The sequence below is a fragment of the Mus musculus genome, chromosome 6 (assembly GCF_000001635.26).
Source record: "Mus musculus strain C57BL/6J chromosome 6, GRCm38.p6 C57BL/6J".
Lineage (NCBI taxonomy): Eukaryota > Metazoa > Chordata > Mammalia > Rodentia > Muridae > Mus > Mus musculus.
Genome location: NC_000072.6, coordinates 102,481,197 through 102,501,125, shown reverse-complemented (window position 1 = coordinate 102,501,125; position 19,929 = coordinate 102,481,197). Strand labels below are relative to the sequence as shown.

The window sequence follows — 19,929 nt, the reverse complement described above, 5'->3', positions numbered from 1 at the left end:
AATGCACACATACATATATGCACACAAATACACACACAGACATACACAAATGCATACACACACTGAAAAATAGAGTGAGTTTTTAGATAGCCATACAGAATAAAATTGCAGAAAATTGTTTTGATAATGCTGCAGAATCTCATTGTCTTGTCGGAATTCAGACATATTAAGATACTTTACTTTTTGTATTGTTGTATAGATATTTATTTTTAAATATGATTCTATTCCTTCAGAGTATTATGTACATATTCAATATATTTTGATAATATTTCTTTAACAACTTCTCATATATCCATATTTGGCTCTCCTGCCTCTTCCCAACTTCGCACTCTCTTATTTTGTTTTATCACCCACCAAATCTAGTTTGTGTTGCCCATATTCTTATGAGGGTGAGCACAATCCACTGGGGCAAGGTTAATCCACCAAAGAACAAAGAAAAAGAACCCCCCCCAAACAAACAGACAAACAAACAATCAACAAACAAAAAAACTGACCTTTGGCTGTAGGTGTCTAGAGTGTTTCCATCTACTGCTGGATGAAACCTCTCAGGAGACAATTATGATAGGCTCCTATCTATAAGCATAGCAGAGCATCATTAATAGTATCAGGGGTTGGGTCTCTCCCATGTTATGAGTCTCAAGTTGGACCAGTCATTGGTTGGCTGTTCCCTTAGTCTTTGCTTCATCTTTATAAATCTTATAGGCAGGACAAATTTTGGGTCTAAGGTTTTGTGGGTGTGTTGATGTTCCCCTACTTCTAATGGAAGTCTTGCCTGGCTACAGGAGGTGGCCACTTAAGTCTGCATAAGTGTGTGCTGGAGTTATTAACATAGATTCTAGGAGGCTTACTTGTTATCATGTCTCCAGCTAGTTCCAGAGGTGGACCCCTCTGATTTCCACTCTTATTCCCAGCCCTCCCCTGCACCACTTGATAGTTATCCTCATCCCCCCTCACCCTCTCTCCCACAAAGTTTCCTCCCTCTATCCACCTATGATGTCTATTCTATTTCACTTTCTGAGATTCACACATGCTCCTTTGGGTCCTGTTTCTTTGGGTCTGTGGATTATAGCATGGTTATTCTGTACTTTTTAGCTAATACTAACTTATGAGTACTACATAATATGCATGTCTTTCTGGGTCTGGGTTACTTCACTCAGCATGATATTTTCTAGTTCTATCCATTTGACTGCAATTGTTTTTTAATAGCTGAGTAGTATCCCATTGTGTAGATGCACTAACTGATAGAAACAGATGCAGAGACCTACAGCCAAACATCAGGAGGAGCTCAGGGAGTCTTGTGGAAGAGTGGGGGATAGGATTGAGCAAGTTCCTTAGGTCAAGGACACTACGCGACCTACAAAGTCAACTAACCTAGGCCCACGGAGACTGTCAGAGACTAAACCACGAACTAAAGTGCATTTAGGGGCTGGACCTAGGCCCACTATACAGTTGGAGCAGTTGTCCAGCTTGGTCTTCAAGTGAGTCCCTAACAGTTGGAGCAAGGAGAGTCTCTGACCTTGTTTGTGTCTCTGGGTGATTTGTTTAATCTTCTTGTGGCTTGATGTCCCAAGGCAGGGTGTTACCCAACGGAGATCTCCTTCCTCTGAGGAATAAAAGAGGGCGTAATGGGGGAAGGATTTGTGAGAGTTGAATTGGGAGGAGAGAAGGTCCTGGGGCTGCAATCTGGATGTAAAACGATTAAATAAACAAACAAACAAACAAACAAATAAATAAACAAATGGAAGCAAACAAACAAGTCTGACTCTCCCTCCCTAGTAGCTTCAGTGGTCAACAGTGTTCACAGTGGTGTGTAGTGGTCAGGGTCTCCATCTTCCAGGTTGGACTATTGGCTGCTTTGATCTTCTGTGGATGTTGGTTTGGCCTTGTCTAGGAATGTATAGCTTCTGTAAGTTCATGAGTGTGGTGATTGGTGATCTCGTCATGTCCAAAAGATGCTCCTTTGTTCTAGTCTTCCTGGACGCCTGGCTTTTATAATGATCCAGCCTCTTCCTTACTCCATGATGGTCTCTGAGCCTTGGCACAGGAGGAGAGGATAACACTGTCATATTCATGGTTGACTATTCTCTAGTCATTACCTATGATTTGTTCAGTTGTGAGTTTCTGTATTAACTGTTATCCCCAAAAACTTACTGAGAGCTTCAGTAATATATGGGTATAGAATCTAGAAAGTAGTATCACACTATGTCTGCTTAGCAAAGTAACAGTTGTAAATTCACCCCTTGGGGAGTAGGATTTCTACACCCACTGGTTGTTGGTCTCATTTATCATACCAGGAATGATTTTCATCCTATGGAGCTGAACTTAAATAAAACAAACAAACAAAAAAAACCTCTTGGTTACTTCAAAAATATCCATGCCACTGCCACTACTGTATAGCTGGACACACTTTAGCATTCTGGTCATTCTTGTAGCCTACAGTGTTTACCACTGGATTCTATTCCAGAAGACTACATAGCACCCTCGGGTACCATGAGATATAACCATCAGAGAGGAAGATTCCTGTTCAGTACCAACTTTATTTCTATATGTTGTATGACTGAACTGTGTATATCTCCAGCGATAGGGTCTTATCAACTTCAGGTGTGCAATAATGAGCAACAGCAATAGCTCATATTTTATGTCTTCTCTAGCATACCCCTGGCCAAAAGCTGAAGGGGAGTTGTTCCATACCTACCCTGAGTTTTTTATTTAGTATCCTATGGCTTCTGGGAGGAAGATTATCCTCTGGAAGGATAGCTCTAATTTATGTGTTTGTATGACTACACCTATAAGCATACATTTAGGAAGCATCTACACTTGAAGGTTTACATATATCCCTTTCAGACATCCTTAATGTAAATTATCCTTCTCCTTTCACATCTCTGCACTATCCTCCCATGGCTCTCCTCACTGAAACTTCTATAACTGATATTACCTCCATTTTCTTCACATCTGTTCTTTTCTATTTAAAACTTTTAAAGCAGTAATAGATATTCTAATTTTAGTTTAGAATTATCATTACTTAATTGCTATTCGTTAACTCCTGAGGTTTTGAAGTATTATTCCTACCAGGAAAAATCCTAATAGACATCAACTGTAACATTTTGAGAGAGAGAGGGGCGGGGGGGTATATCTGTGTGTGTGCGTGTGTGTGTGTGTGTGTGTGTGTGTGTGTGTGTGCGTGTGCGTGTGCATGTGCGTGTGTGTGTGTGTGTGTTTGTGTGTGCGTGTGTGTGTGTGTGTGTGCTAAATGTATTTGTGTCCATGTGTGTGTGCTTCACTCAAGACGGTGCACGAGGAGGCTAGAGACTGCCACTAGGATGTTTCCCTGATCTGCTTCTCTGCCTTCTTATTGTTTTGAGACAGAGCCTTTTTTGAACCTGGAACTCACTGTGTTTTTCTAGCAAGTTCCTGCGATTCATTTATTTTTACACTTTCATACCCAGTGCTAAGGTTACAGGCTTGTATTACGAAACTGCATGTTTGTGAGTGCTAAGAATGCAAACTTCAGTCGTTATCCGCCTCCAGGTCTACCCTCTGACACTTTCTCATTCCATTCCTCCTCCACTGTCTCAAAGAGGATGTTCCCAGCCTAGGCCCCCAGCAACAGGAAGCAAACCAGGTCATATCTGGTTGGAGAGAAATATTGGGACGTGTTTATTCTATTTCATGTGGAACATGAAACCTTCAATAAATGTTTGAAGACAAAATAAAATAAAATGAAAAAAAAGAATGCAAACTCAACTTTTCAGGTTTACATAGTAAGCCCTCAAATTTGTGGTTTTTAAAGTTTTCTTGTTCTATACCTTCATAATTGTGAATATGTTTCTGGTAGTTCTCAGCCATACTGCTCCCGGACTTACCTGGAATACCTACAAAACTTGTAGAAGTCTGAATTCCATTCTAATGCTCTCATTACATTGGATAGAATAGAATATTCTTCAAGAGTAGAATGTGGGTATCTCTATGCTCTTTGAAGTAACACTCAAAAGAACTCTTCTGATGGTTTGAGCAATTTCTTCTTAGATACAATCATTCTGTTTATATACTAGATTGAAGCTTCTATTTAATATTTAAGGTCTCGGAAACTTTGCTAAATACTTGCAAATGAAAGTTATTGGGTAAAATGACCCAAATATGGATAGATGTGTATGTCTCATTAAAGTTCCTAGCAGTCATAAGACTATAATCTAAATCTAAACTTAAGAACAAAACATGTTGTGTTCAGATAAAGAGTTAGCAAAGTGACCTGAAAATACATAAAGTTACTGTAAGTTCCATTCTCAAACCCAAGCATCTTTCCATTTGGACTGTATGACTATACAATATTACATCATTTGGTTGAAAGTTCACATCATAATTTATTGAGAGATGTTCTAATAATATCAGTTCCCCTTCAATGCCACCCTGACCTCCCACGTCAGTTTCCCTAATTTATTGTCTACCTTGTGGTCTGTGGTCAATATTGAAAAATCAGGTTGTGTTGTTTTCTGAGTCTCATGTGCTAGTTCCTGATTAATGTAGCTCCAATGACTCCATGGTCTCCCCTGTGACAAACTGAAAGTTTAGCTCTAACCTGTTTGTCAAATATGATTAATAACCATTTGAGAGAAAAGCATTTTCTTTATACTCTTTGATGTCTTTGTATCTTTATAGTTCATAAAGTAGGGTAAACTTTCAAAGGGTTTGTTAAATGGTCATCTTCTGCTTCCTTACCAGGGTGGCTTCTATACTGTGTTTCGATTTCCATCTGAGTTTGACATTTGTATGGTCTGATAACAATGGCAAAGTGTTGTGTTACTTGTTTGTTTACTTTTTTTTGCAATCCAGTTGTTGGTCCCCTCTAGGTCTGCCCTCTTACAGTTCCTTGACCCATCTCTCCCTTCCCCTGTCTCTAAGAGTATGGCCCTCCCCCCCTGACAGACCTCCCCACTCCCTGGGGCCTCAAGTCTCTTGAGGAGGGTTAGGGTTGTCTTCTCCCACTGAGGCCAGACCAGGTAGTTTTCTGCTATATATGTGTCAGGGGCTTAAGACCAGCTCTGTATACTGCTTGATTGGTGTCTCAGTGTCTGAGAGATCTCAAGGGTCCAGAATAGTTGAGACTCCTGGTCTTTCTATGGGGTTGCCTTCCTCCTCTGCTTCTTCTAGCTTTCCCTAATTCAACTGCAGGGGTTCCTGACTTCAGTCCAGTGGTCCAGTGGTCGGGTATTTCTGCTTCTGTCTGAGTCAGCTGCTTCTTGGGCTTCTTAGAAGACAGTCATGGTAGGTTCCTGTCTGTAAGTACACCATAGCATCAGTAATAGTGTCAGGTCTTGGAGCCTTCCCTTGAGATGGATTCCAAGTTAGGCAGGTCACTGGATTTAACCTCCCAGGTCTTTGATACTTTCTAGAGGGTTCCCCTACTCCCACTCTCTGAGGTTGCATATTTCCATTCATTCTGCTGTCCCTCAGGGCTTCTCTCCTGTCTCTGCCCCCAATCATTTTCCCTTCTTCCTCTCCCCATCCCCTCTCCCACTCAGGTCCCTCTCTCCCAAGATTGTTTTCTTCTCCCTCCCAAGTGGGATTAAAGCATCCTTACTCCTTCTGCTTGTTAACCTTTTTGAGTTTTTTTGGGTTGTATCCTAGGTATTCTGTAGTTTTTGGCTAATATCAGCTTATTAGTGAGTGCACACTTTTGGGTCCCAGTTACCTCAGGATGATATTTTCTAGTTCCATCCATTTGCCTGCAAAACTCATGATGTCCTCCTTAATAGCTTAATAGTATTTCATTGTGTAAATGAACCATGTTTTCTGTATCCATTCTTCAATTCAGGAACATCTGGATTGTTTCCAGGTTCTGACTATCATAAATAAACTTGCTGTGAACATAGTGGTATGATGGGGCATCTTTGGGGTATATGCCAAATAGTGGTATAACTGGGTCTTTAGGTAGATTTATTTCTAATTTTCTGAGGAACTTCCAGATTGATTTTCAGGGTCGTTGTCCCATTTTGCAATCCTACCAGCAGTGGTTGAGTGTTCCTCTTTCTCTACATTCTCTCCATCATCTGATGTCACCTGAGTTTTTTATTTTAGCCATCTGTGATTAGTGTAAGGTAGAACCTTAAGGTCATTTTGATTTGAATTTCTCTGATGGCTAGGAATGTTGAAGATTTTTTAAGGTGCTTCTCGGCTATTCAAGATTCCTCAGCTGAGAATTCTCTGTTTAGCTATGTAGCCCCCTTTTAAAATGGGGTTATTTGCTTTTCTGGAGTCTAATTTCTACAGTTCTTTATATATTTTGATTATTAGCCCTCTATTGGATGTAGAGTTAATAAATATTTTTTCTCAATCTGTAGGTTGACATTTTGTCCTATTGACAGCATCCTTTGCCTTACAGAAGATTTTCCATTTCATGAAGTCCCATTCATGAAAGTGTTGAGTATATCCTAGTCTGGTTGCACGTTTAACTCTGCATTTGTTTGTATGCTTATAGTTTTGAGATAAAAGAACTTAGAAGACTTTGTGAGGGGCATTATTGAAGAAGTTCAAGTTATTCTCTGTTCATAAAATGTGAATACAAAATGTGAATATAAAATAATATTGAATATCTTGTTCATTGAATGTACCAATGTGGGGGTTTTACCAGGATAATTTAAACCGTTTTTACCTGGAAAGTATTTTTGCTTATCCATATCCATTCATTTTCTCTGAGTCTGTATTTTCCTCTTCCTTCAGTTCAGATCTTACTCTGGTATCTTATAACATTTAATACATCATTTGTAAGAAAACAGAGGCAGAGTTTAAAATTAGAGCTCTTTCTGAAGTACTAAAATCCAAGTCTCTATTGAAATAATCTCAGAGTACCTATTTCTACCATAGGGTTATACATTCCCAGCATAAACTATTTGCTTGGGCTTAGCTGTATTTCCTATCATACTGCTCCTTTAAATGTCGGTGAGTTCTCATCTGTATTCACACATGTCTCCTACTTCTTCCCATTCTGTGTATGCTTTGTGTTGGAATCCCTAGACTCTTACACTGTGGCTTTACTTTTTTTAGCTGTTAGATAAATTTTAATAGCAGGCGTTTTGGTTCTTTAAGTAAGACAGATTGAAAATCCACTTCTTTAATTGATAACCCTTATGTTATAAAGAAAACATAAACTAAAAAGTGACTTTCAAAAATGTAATTGTGGAATGGAATAAATAGGGGGAAAAGTTGGGACATATTTTGAGTGCTATTTAGATAATAGGTATCATTAACTAATTTCGGTTGACAGCTATACTATACCTAATGTGAGACTAAAAGCGTCATTGTTTCTTACTCCTCAGGTTATATAATATTCCCCTTTCTATATTAGCTGAGTAGTTAATGGTGGCTTATGTCATTATTCTTAAATTGCCATGCATGTCAGAACTACATTAAAGAGGGTTTTTTTTTTTTTTATGTAGATTCATCTTAAAACTTCAAGTACTAGAAAAAAAAATATCCTGAGCAGTGATTTAGATGGGAGGAGAAAATGCCTTCTGTATTCCCACCTATTTCAATCTTATTAATATCCAACACAATGAACAGTCATGGTTCTTGTGCTCCTGAAAAAGATTCACTCTGGACAAATGTAGAACAAACAAATAATCAAACTTTATCTTAGCATAAGAGAAAACAAAACAACTTGACTGAACTGAGTCTAGTGACAGTGTTCCCAAACAGCTCTACCTCTAGTATCTGAACTTACAAAGCTTTGTCCACCATTTCCCTTTATGTGGCCCACAGTTGGGATAGCTTGGGGATGGCATATCTCCTGAAACACGGAGGGCCTCTTTTAAAACCATTGTCCAACCCAGTCTATTACAATTAGAAGCATAGGGATTAGTATAAGGATAAAGCTACCTATAAAGTTATATTTTAGGACAGGAAAGACCATGGTGGCTTGTTTCAGAGCCCCTCCTTTCTCCACATAAACATCCTCCTGCAAGCCTATGTACTTACATACCTCAGTGTTCCCAACCTCCCCATTTTAACCTTGGCATTTGAAAGCTATGATGTGCTTACAGGCAGGAACCTAGCATGGTGCTCCTCTGAGAGGCCCAACATACAGCTGACTGAGACAGACACAGATGCTTACACCCAACCATTAGACTGAAGTTGGGGACCCCTGTGGTTGAATTAGGGAAAGGCAGTAAGAAGTTGAGGAGGACAATGCCATAGAAAGACCAGCAGTCTTAACTAACCAGGACCCCTAAGATCTCTCAGACACTGAGCCAACAATGAGGCAGCATACACAAGCTGGTCTGTGGCCCCGGAAGTATATATAGCAGAGGATTACTGAGGTCGGCTTCAGTGGAAGAAGATGCACCTAACCCTTGACAGGCTTGAGGGCCCAGAGAGTGGCGAGGCTTGGGGGGGAGGCATCTTCTTGGAGACAGGGAAGAGGAGGAGTGGGATGACGAACTGTGGAGGGGGAACCAGGAGGAGAGCAATGCTGGAATGTAAACAGATAAAACTAATAATAATAATAATAATAATACAATCCATCCTTCCAATCCTGATTTATCTTTGTATGAGTTGCAGGATGTTACTTTGCACTTTTCTTTTTTATTTTATTTTAGGTATTTATTTCATTTACATTTCCTTTTTTTGTTTTTTTGTTGTTGTTTTTTTATACTTTTTATTAGGTATTTTCCTCATTTACATTTCCAATGCTATTCCAAAAGTCCCCCACACACTCCCCCACCCACTCCCCTACCCACCCACTCCCACTTCTTGACCCTGGCATTCCCCTGTACTGGGGCATATAAAGTTTGCAAGTCCAGTGGGCCTCTCTTTCCAGTGATGGCTGACTAGGCCATCTTTTGATACATATGCAGTTAGAGACACGAGCTCTGGGGTACTGGTTAGTTCATATTGTTGTTCCACTTATAGGGTTGCAGATCCCTTTAGCTCCTTGGGTAATTTCTCTAGCTCCTCCATTGGGGGCCCTGTGATCCATCCAATAGCTGACTGTGAGCATCCACTTCTGTGTTTGCTAGACCCCGGCATAGTCTCACAAGAGACAGCTAAATCAGGGTCCTTTCAGCAAAATCTTGCTAGTTTATGCAATGGTGTCAGCCTTTGGAAGCTGATTATGGGATGGATCCCTGGATGTGGCAGTCTCTAGATGGTCCATCCTTTCGTCTCAGCTCCAAACTTTGTCTCTACTTCCATGGGTGTTTTGCTTAAATTATTTGTTTAAACACTTTAAAAATATTTTTCAACCATTTGTCACTCGTCATCTCTATGGGAAAAATGAGCAGGTTTTGTTTGTTTGTTTGTTTGTTTGCTTGCTTGTTTGTTTTATAAAGTTCTTCTTTATCCTCAACAGACTGTAACATAGGATACTTTATGGTCATTTATTATTGACTATGAAGATGAAACCAATTTGTATCCTCTATTGTATGTGAACTTTGTTCTAGCTTATAACTTCATAGAGTTTAGAAAAAATTATATATATATATATATGTGTGTGTGTGTGTGTGTGAGCTATATATATAATTATATATATAACTATATATGTATATCTATCTATCTATCTATCTATCTATCTATCTATCTATCTATCTATCTATCTATACACACACACACATACACACACACACACACACAGAGTTTAAAATACTTTATGAAATGGAATACTGTTGATGACTTTGAACCAGTACTAAATTCTCCTTGCTCATGTCTCTTTGGCTCATGTGTTACAAGTGTTTCAATATGACTCAAACTATTTATTTTTTACTTTGGTTTTATTATGTATTCGTGTAATTATACACACTTGTTATGTTTTATATTTAAGAAGTTCCTGAAAATCACATTGTATTTTATTTTCTGCAGTCTGCTTTTCAATGTAACATATATTATATATTAGTTTGTGTTGATATGTAAAGTGGGTACTTTGTTCATTTCCTGCTCAATGGTTGTCTGTCAACCAAACTGCCCCATGGATCTCTTATCACTCTTTTGTGAAAGAACCTGGCTTGTTTTGTGTCTTTGCTCTTTCTAGTAATGCTGTGGAGTTATGTTTGTGCATATTCTCTGTGCACACAAGGAAAAGTATCTCTAGCCTGTGTATCCAGGAGACATGCTACTGCTCTTTCTTGAGATCTGGAAATAATGGGCATATTATTGCCTAAGCTAGTCCCTACACATAGGTTATAAAACTCCTCTCTTAAATTGAATTATCATCAATTAGCATTCATAAACATTTTACTTTCTGCCAATAATTTTCTATATATTGTTAAATTGTTAATATTTCTCAGTAACTTGATAATCTCTACTTTCCTTTTCCACATTTACATGACATATTTAGAATCTAATGCTATATGTAGAATTAGAAATAAGACTTTAAGATATTTTGGTAGAAAAAAAAGACTGTGTTAATACTGCATGCATTAATAGAAGACAGAATGAGTATGAGTAATTTCTTCCTTTGTATTACTAGATTAAATAGGATCTTGGTATTCTCACTTACTCCCTGGACAGTTAGATGTAGGGATGGTTTTTGAACCCTATGATGTAGGGAAGTAGAGAAGTAGACTTTTGTGGATTTTCAATTTGTGTGTTACATAATGAACCCTTATATAATTTCTTCAATTTCTCAAATTGTAATTTCTCTGACAATTTGTATATGAGCTCTGCCTATTATACTTGTGTGAAAATAAGTTAATATAATCCATACATGGCTGCATAGAATAAATGCCTAGCAAATGTTAATGACTAGTGTTCGGTGACTTTCTTTATATTTTTTTGAAGAAAAATATTTTTTTCATTTCATTTTTATTATATATTTTCTTCATTTACATTTCAAATGCTATCCCAAAAGTCCCCCATACCCTCCTGCCAACCTGCTCCACAACCTACCCACTCCCACTTCATGGCCCTTAATTATTTTATTTGTTTGCACTTCAAATATTGTCCCCCTTAAAGGTTTCCCCTCTATAAGTCCCTCCAGCTGATCCCCCCTCCACTTTGCCTCTAAGAGTGTGCTCTCCCACCCACTAACTCACTCCTACCTCAGATGTCTCTGATTTCTAGAAAGTTAGTCGTTCCCCACCCTCCTCCTGTCCCCTACTCCACATTGCTGCATATTTCTATTCATTCTCCTTATCTTCTGAGCTTCTCTCCTGACTTCCCCCATACCTGATACTGCCTCCCTTTATCCCTCTCCCTTCCCTCTCTCACCCTCAATCCTCCCTCCATCTGCCACCTATGATTATTTTATTCCCCCTTCTAAATGGGATTGAAGCATCCACACTTGGGCCTTCCTTCCTGTTAAGCTTCATGTGGTCTGTGAGTTGTATCATGGGTATTCAAATATTTGGCTAATATCAACTTATCAGTGAAGAATACCATGTATGTCCTTATGAGTATGGGCTACCTCACTCAGGATGATATTTTCTAGTTCCATCCATTTGCCTGCAAAAGTCATGATGTCCTCGTTCTTAATAGCTGAATAGTATTCCATTGTGAAAATGAACCACATTTTCTATACCCATTCTTTGATTCAGGGACATCTGGGTTGTTTCCAGCATTTGACTATTGTAAATAAACCTGCTATGAACATAGTGTAGCATGTGTCTTTGTGACATGGTAGAACATTTTTGGGTTATATGCCCAGGAGTGGTATAGCTAGGTCTTCAGGTAGATCTATTTCCAATTTTCTGAGGAACCTCCAGATTGATTTCCAGAGTGGTTGTACCATTTTGCAATCTCATCAGCAATGGAGGAGTGTTCCTAGTTCTCCATATCCTCTCCAGAATCTGCTGGCACCTGAGTTTTTGATCTTAGCCATTCTGACTGGTGTGAGGTAGAATCTCAGGGTTGTTTTGATTTATATTTCCCTGATGTCTAAGAGTATTGACCATTTCTCTAGATGCTTCTTGGTGTTTTGAAATTCCTCAGTTGAGAAGTCTCTGTGTAGCTCTGTAGCACCCCCTTTTAAAATTAGGTTATTTGGTTTTTTAGAGTCTGACTTCTTGAGTTCTTTGTATACATTGGATAGCCCTCAATTGGAAGTAGGGTTACCAAATATCTTTTCCTAATTTGTATGTTGCCGCTTTGTCCTATTGACAGTGTCCTTTGCCTTACAGAAGCTATTCAGTTTCATGAGTTCTTATTTGTCAGTTGTTGATTTTAGAGTCTTAGCCATTGGTATTCATTTTCTTTTGTGCCAATGTGTTTAAGAATATTTCCCACTGTCTTTTCTATTAGATTCACTGTATCTAGTTTTATGTGGAGGTCCTTGATCCACTTGGACTTGAGCTTTGTGATTTTTATAGCTGCTTGGAAAACTATAACATATACAATAAAAGCAGAAATGCATGTGTTAAGTTCCATAGTTTAAAAAATACACAATTTATATTCAGGTCAGTATTCATATCAAATGTTAAAGACTAAAAATGTTTACTAGTACACATGGTGCAAAGGATATCCGTAAATTGAAAATTTGAAACTGTTCACTACCTTTTTTTTATTTTTGCACCTTTAACACTTTTATTGAAAGATAAGTGAAGGAGAATCCATAAAGGTAATTTTAGGAAGATGTGCACAATCCAGATAGAAATCAATATGGGAACTGTGGGCTCACAGAATTCTTTGCGTCTTTCAGGTACATACTTCCTCACACAAGGACAGCTGGCATCCCTGAAAAGGGCTGTTTTTGCTAAGTATGCACTTTCCTAGTTCTTAGAAGCATTGTTCCCTGGAGTGGTAACCTCGCAGAAGCCAAGCTTCTATAATAGAATGCACTGCCTGACAGGTCATGCAGGTCCAGATTTTATGTATGTGGTTCTGGAAGGCTCTCTGCCAGGTCAGTCTGTCAGCTTTTCCCAGGAAATGGAGCTCACTCTCTGAGCAAATACCACGTGGAAATGAGTTGCAATGCCTTTGAGTTCAGATTGTGTCAAGGGGCCTTTCATGGTACCTACATGGTCCTTTTAGCCTACTCACCTTCAATTCTGTCCAACTCCTCTGAATCGTAAAGAAACAAATAACTTGTCAATTATCTCCAATGTAGAAACGTGAGGAAATTATGTCCTGATCAAAATAGAGCTATGCTAGATTTCCTGGGAGCAACTCTGAGAGCAAGTGCCTGGATATTGAAATACATGGGTCCAACAAAGTAGATTTGTTTCTAATTACATGTTATGTGTGTATACTTGAGTGGTGGTTTGTACACATGGATACAGAGACCAGAAGCGGGTGTCAGATAGTACAGGTCTACCTGACTTTGTAACTGGAAGTGGAATCTTTTGCAAGAGCAGTATGTTTTCTTACCCTCTGAAAGAACACTCAGCACCCCCTCCCCTGAACTCACTGTTCTCAATGGATAAGGAAGTATATTATACTCTAGGGAGTGGACACACGCAGTTGAACTCTTAGGTTGGAGTGAACAACAGACCTCTGATGGTAACCTGGGTGATGGTAAACAGATAAGACCATCACTTTAAACTTCCGTTTCCTTCCTAATAAATGAGATAATTTATAGATGACACATAATACCACCTTCCTGTGTCTGTTGGAAAGATTAAGTCAGCTTAGTGCAGGGCATGTAGTAGTCAAAACAGGACAAAGGTGACTGTGATATCATGACTTTGCACGATTTAAAAGGAACATTTCTAGCAACAGTATTCAATTCTGAATACTTGAAACAAATCACATCTTGACATTTTAAGCTAATACTTTTTCCCCAAGTAGCATATGACATGTTTTGTTGTCATTGTCAACATCCATAACGGCCTCCATATACCATGATTTATGTTCAGGACCATCCACAGGAGATGAAAAAAAAAATCTATGTACCTTGTGAAATGAGTGTGGAACTTTAAAAAGAATATTAGCAAAAGCCTCTTTATAGGAAGAAAAATAAGCTATTTGCCAATGTGTCAAAATAAATGCTCAGAACATTTATGAAGGAGAGGGAATCGCTGAGCATAGGCTGTGGGTAGTTGGCACACCTGTGTTCTATATATACCTGGACTACAGACTAGTCTAGAATGTCATGAGGATCAATTTGGGGTTTACTGCAAACCCCCAGCAATTTCCAGGATTTTAGTTCTCAGTCTCAATAGAAACGCCAGCTTGTTTTTTTCATTTCTTTCCTCTACTCCAGCCCAAAGGAAGAAAACTAATACAAGGGACCGAAATGTCAAAGCATACGTTCTTTCCTTCATGTAATAAAATCTATCTGCTTTATAAATGCACCTCTGATAGTAAATGTTGTTTATTCAGATATGCACACCCCAGTAACGTAAAGCATGTCTAAAACAGACATAAAAAAAAAAAACAACAACAAAAAAAACGGAGGGTAAGTAAGAATCTATCTTTTCAGGGTTCCTTAAAAATAAGTCTCAAAACAATGCATTGCTAAATAAAATAATAGTTCTACAACCCTGCAAGTAATTGGACTCAGGAGAAATATACTGGGAGAGAATATTAGTGCAAGTTCAGCACTCCTGGCTTTCTTAGCTTATGATAAAACCTTAATCACTCTCCTTTCAAAGGACAAAATGAGAAGGTTATGTAACCAAAGGAGGAAAAATTCTTACTGGGCTGGTCTAAGTGTCTCCTAGAAAGTTACTAAATCGTATACACAAAGCCATTTCAAATAACTAACACCTTTCCCAGTGTATATGAGAAGCCCTGCTGTATTGGGGCCTTAGGGATTCTCAATCATGACTTGCTTCTTTCAGAATCACAAGATTTTGTTTTTTTCTACATCTTTAATCACTCAGCTTAGGGGTTTCTATTTTGTAACAAACTTGCATTCCATTGGCCAGGCTGTCTTGCTGATTTCAGAGAATTCTCCCAGCTTATGAACTGTGGATGGAGTGAAGATGGATATTGAATGAGTTATAGGTCATCCATTTGTCCAGATTACCTTTATCTTCCTATCTTTGCCTTTGGCTTGACCTTCTGGGGTCTTAGAATTTCTTCTGCATCTTTCTTGTTTGGAGATTCTGGCATTTTTCTTTTTCACTTTTTGCCACTCCCCTATGAACCTGTATCCCTAAGGAAAACCTTTGCTTTGACATTTCTGAGGAGATTTGTTTCTCTTACCATGTGTCCCATTGAGACTTTTTGTTGGCTTTTTTTCAGCTGGTGCATGCAGAAACCACGTATACATTTAGAATCAACTCATTTGAGTAGCAACTTGAACTTGATTTTCTTTAGCCCCAGCTGTCCCCAGAGCAAAAATTCCCAAATCAAAAGGAAAATGAAACAGGTTTAGAAATGATAAGATGTCACCCATGAGTCTTGTCACTGACAGCTAGGACTAGAGTTTCTAGGCTCATTATGTCATAGCCCACAGTTCTTGGGTGTGTGCATGATTTTGCAGTATAATTACTTGAGGATTTTTTTTAATAATACAAATTCTGGGCTTGGTGCCTAGAAATTATGATTCAGTGGACTGAGGGGTCTGTGTTTCTGCATAGCTCCCCAGATGGTCTAATGTTGAGCCAAGTATGGTAACTACTGCCTGAAACCTAATGTTGATTAATTCAATACATATTGTTTGGAGTCTCTGCTGTGGGGTGGGGTCATCACAGCCTTTTGAGCATACAGGGTGTGCAAGAGAAAGTGACCAGGCAAAGTGTGGAAAGAGTAGAGTTTATCTTTGAGGATAGTTTATATTTTGTATTTTTAGTTTGTTTATGATTCTTACTATGTGTTTGAGGAGGGATGGGATGGAAATATATGTATAGGGGTGAGATGGACATACATGTATAAAGGTGGGCAGGAGACACATTTCTGGATTGAGGTCTTTTCTTCCACCTTTATGTGGGTTCCAAGGAACAGACTTTGAATATTTTCAGGCTTTTACAGCAAATGCTTTTCTATCAACTGAACTGGCTTGCTGGGTCCAGAAAGAGTCTGACTAGGTCATGTGTCTGTGTTCCACTGTTTTCCCTTGAGAGAAGGTCATGCTGAAGCCTCAAAATCCCAGCCTTGTGGGTAAGACCTTGTCCTTCAGCTGGTTTTCTTAAACTGATCTATTGGTTTGTAAAAATTTAAACAGTTTCAAATGTAGAGAAAAGATGTGGAAAGTTAAAAGTTGTCTAAAATCACAAAGTACCTTTTTTCCATTTCTTTTTTTTTCCATTTTTTATTAGGTATTTAGCTCATTTACATTTCCAATGCTATACCAAAAGTCCCCCATACCCACCCACCCCCACTCCCCTGTCCACCCTCTCCCCCTTTTTGGCCCTGGTGTTCCCCTGTACTGGGGCATATAAAGTTTGCAAGTCCAATGGGCCTCTCTTTCCAGTGATGGCCGACTAGGCCATCTTTTGATACATATGCAGCTAGAGTCAAGAGCTCCGGGGTACTGGTTAGTTCATAATGTTGTTCCACCTATAGGGTTGCAGATCCCTTTAGCTCCTTGGGTACATTCTCTAGCTCCTCCATTGGGAGCCCTGTGATCCATCCAATAGCTGACTGTGAGCATCCACTTCTGTGTTTGCTAGGCCCTGGCATAGTCTCACAAGAGACAGCTACATCTGGGTCCTGTAAATAAAATCTTGCTAGTGTATGCAATGGTGTCAGCATTTGGATGCTGATTATGGGGTGGATCCCTGAATATGGCAGTCTCTACATGGTCCATCCTTTCGTCTCAGCTCCAAACTTTGTCTCTGTAACTCCTTCCATGGGTGTTTTGTTCCCAATTCTAAGGAGGGGCATAGTGTCCACACTTCAGTCTTCATTCTTCTTGAGTTTCATGTGTTTAGCAAATTGTATCTTATATCTTGGGTATCCTAGGTTTGGGGCTAATATCCACTTATCAGTGAGTACATATTGTGTGAGTTCCTTTGTGAATGTGTTACCTCACTCAGGATGATGCCCTCCAGGTCCATCCATTTGCCTAGGAATTTCATAAATTCATTCTTTTTAATAGCTGAGTAGTACTCCATTGTGTAGATGTACCACATTTTCTGTATCCATTCCTCTGTTGAGGGGCATCTGGGTTCTTTCCAGCTTCTGGCTATTATAAATAAGGCTGCTATGAACATAGTGGAGCATGTGTCCTTCTTACCAGTTGGGGCATCTTCTGGATATATGCCCAGGAGAGGTATTGCTGGATCCTCCGGTAGTACTATGTCCAATTTTCTGAGGAACCGCCAGACTGATTTCCAGAGTGGTTGTACAAGCCTGCAATCCCACCAACAGTGGAGGAGTGTTCCTCTTTCTCCACATCCTCGCCAGCATCTGCTGTCACCTGAATTTTTGATCTTAGCCATTCTGACTGGTGTGAGGTGGAATCTCAGGGTTGTTTTGATTTGCATTTCCCTGATGATTAAGGATGTTGAACGTTTTTTCAGGTGCTTCTCTGCCATTTGGTATTCCTCAGGTGAGAATTCTTTGTTCAGTTCTGAGCCTCATTTTTTAATGGGGTTATTTGATTTTCTGAAGTCCACCTTCTTGAGTTCTTTATATATGTTGGATATTAGTCCCCTATCTGATTTAGGATAGGTAAAGATCCTTCCCCAATCTGTTGGTGGTCTTTTTGTCTTATTGACGGTGTGTTTTGCCTTGCAGAAACTTTGGAGTTTCATTAGGTCCCATTTGTCAATTCTCGATCTTACAGTACAAGCCATTGCTGTTCTGTTCAGGAATTTTTCCCCTGTGCCCATATCTTCAAGGCTTTTCCCCACTTTCTCCTCTATAAGTTTCAGTGTCTCTGGTTTTATGTGAAGTTCCTTGATCTACTTAGATTTGACCTTAGTACAAGGAGATAAGTATGGATCGATTCGCATTCTTCTACATGATAACAACCAGTTGTGCCAGCACCAATTGTTGAAAATGCTGTCTTTCTTCCACTGGATGGTTTTAGCTCCCGTGTCGAAGATCAAGTGACCATAGGTGTGTGGGTTCATTTCTGGGTCTTCAATTCTATCCCATTGGTCTACTTGTCTGTCTCTATACCAGTACCATGCAGTTTTTATCACAATTGCTCTATAGTAAAGCTTTAGGTCAGGCATGGTGATTCCACCAGAGGTTCTTTTATCCTTGAGAAGACTTTTTGCTATCCTAGGTATTTTGTTATTCCAGATGAATTTGCAAATTGCTCCTTCTAATTCGTTGAAGAATTGAATTGGAATTTTGATGGGGATTGCATTGAATCTGTAGATTGCTTTTGGCAAGATAGCCATTTTTACAGTGTTGATCCTGCCAATCCATGAGCATGGGAGATCTTTCCATCTTCTGAGATCTTCCTTAATTTCTTTCTTCAGAGATTTGAAGTTTGCTCTGTGGCTCTCACCAGGAAGGTGGCCGGTTGTCTTGCTTTTTTCCATTTCTTTTTTTCATTTTTCTTTCTCTATTTTTTTCTTCTTCTTATTTTTTTGTACAAGGCAGGCAGCCTTTTGCCCCATCACTAGCTTAGAGAATGATGCCTGCCTAGTTTCTTAGCCCCACCTTTTCAGATATTGGCAAGATCGGAACATGCATTTATGAGAAGTTGCATTTCTTTTTTGTATTGTGAAATGTGAATGAACATTGAAAGGAACGTGTTCAATTATGGCTAAGAATGTGCTAAGAATGGCCTAGTATAGGAGAGTCCAGAGAAGCAGGACCAGTGACCCTGATTCTGAACAAACGGAAAGCCACTAAGTCCACTCCCAGAAGGAAAGCTGCCATCAATGTATGTCTAGGAGAATTCTAGAAGCAAAGGACCAGCATAGGGTTCTGAATCCTTGCCCACACCTCAAACTGCTGCTGTGTGTGACTCATTCGTATATCCATCTCTATCTGTCAAGTCGGGGGCTTAGGACGTGTGGCAGTGGGCCAACACTGATGATTGGCACATGAAACTAATAGTTTGACTGTTAGTTCTTAGTTTCAATTTCCATAAGATCATCAAACTTTCCCTGCCAATAGTTATAGTCTCCTGAGTGATGTGCAAACAAAATAAATTTCTGGCAAGATGACCACCTGAGAAGAGGCTCCTTGTGGTCTGAGGCAGCTGGGAAAGTCACTAAGAGGGCTACAACCTCTGGTCTTTTGTTATGGTTTTGCTTCTTATACGTGCATGGTTGTGGATGAATTAGAACTATCTCTTTGAATAAAACACAAGTGCATTTTGTTGCATTTGGTGTGATGGACAGATGGACATATTGTACTCTGAAGAGTGGAGAAGCTTTATTTCCCTGCCTCTGCCTCTCTCCGTGGACATTTTAAGAAATGTTGCGGAATTTTTAGGGTCACTTATATATACTATCATATCATCTGCAAATAGTGATATTTTGACTTCCTCTTTTCCAATTTGTATCCCCTTGATCTCCTTTTGTTGTTGAATTGCTCTGAATAGGACTTCAAGTACTATGTTGAAGAGGTAGGGAGAGAGTGGACAGCCTTGTCTAGTCCCTGATTTTAGTGGGATTGCTTCCAGCTTCTCACCATTTACTTTGATGTTGGCTACTGGTTTGCTGTAGATTGCTTTTATCATGTTTAGCCCAGAAACTTAGTATACCCGAGATATAAGATACAATTTGCAAAACACATGAAACTGAAGAAGAATGAAGACCAAAGTGTGGACACTTTGCCCCTTCTTAGAATTGGAAACAATCACCCATGGAAGGAGTTACAGAGACAAAGTTTGGAGCTGAGACAAAAGGATGGACCATCTAGAGACTGCCATATCCAGAGATCCATCCCATAATTAGCCTCCAAACGATGACACCATTGCATACACTAGCAAGCCTCTGTTGCAAGGACCGTGATATAGCTTTCTCTTGTGAGACTATGCCGGGGCCTAGCAAACACAGAAGTGGATGCTCACAGTCAGCTATTGGATGGATCATAGGGCCCCCAATGGAGGAGCTAGAGAAAGTATCCAAGGAGCTAAAGAGATCTGCAACCCTGTAGGTGCAACAACATTATGAACTAACCAGTACCCCGGAGCTCTTGACTCTAGAT

The 19,929-nt window shown here is 39.4% G+C and overlaps 1 protein-coding gene across 7 annotated transcripts in view; it reads left to right on the top strand.

Annotated features, from left to right (window-relative positions):
* The window catches only part of Cntn3 (contactin 3), a 401,311-nt gene that overhangs the window by 63,489 nt on the left and 317,893 nt on the right, over positions 1–19,929 (top strand). The gene's annotated exons all lie outside the window — the stretch shown is intronic.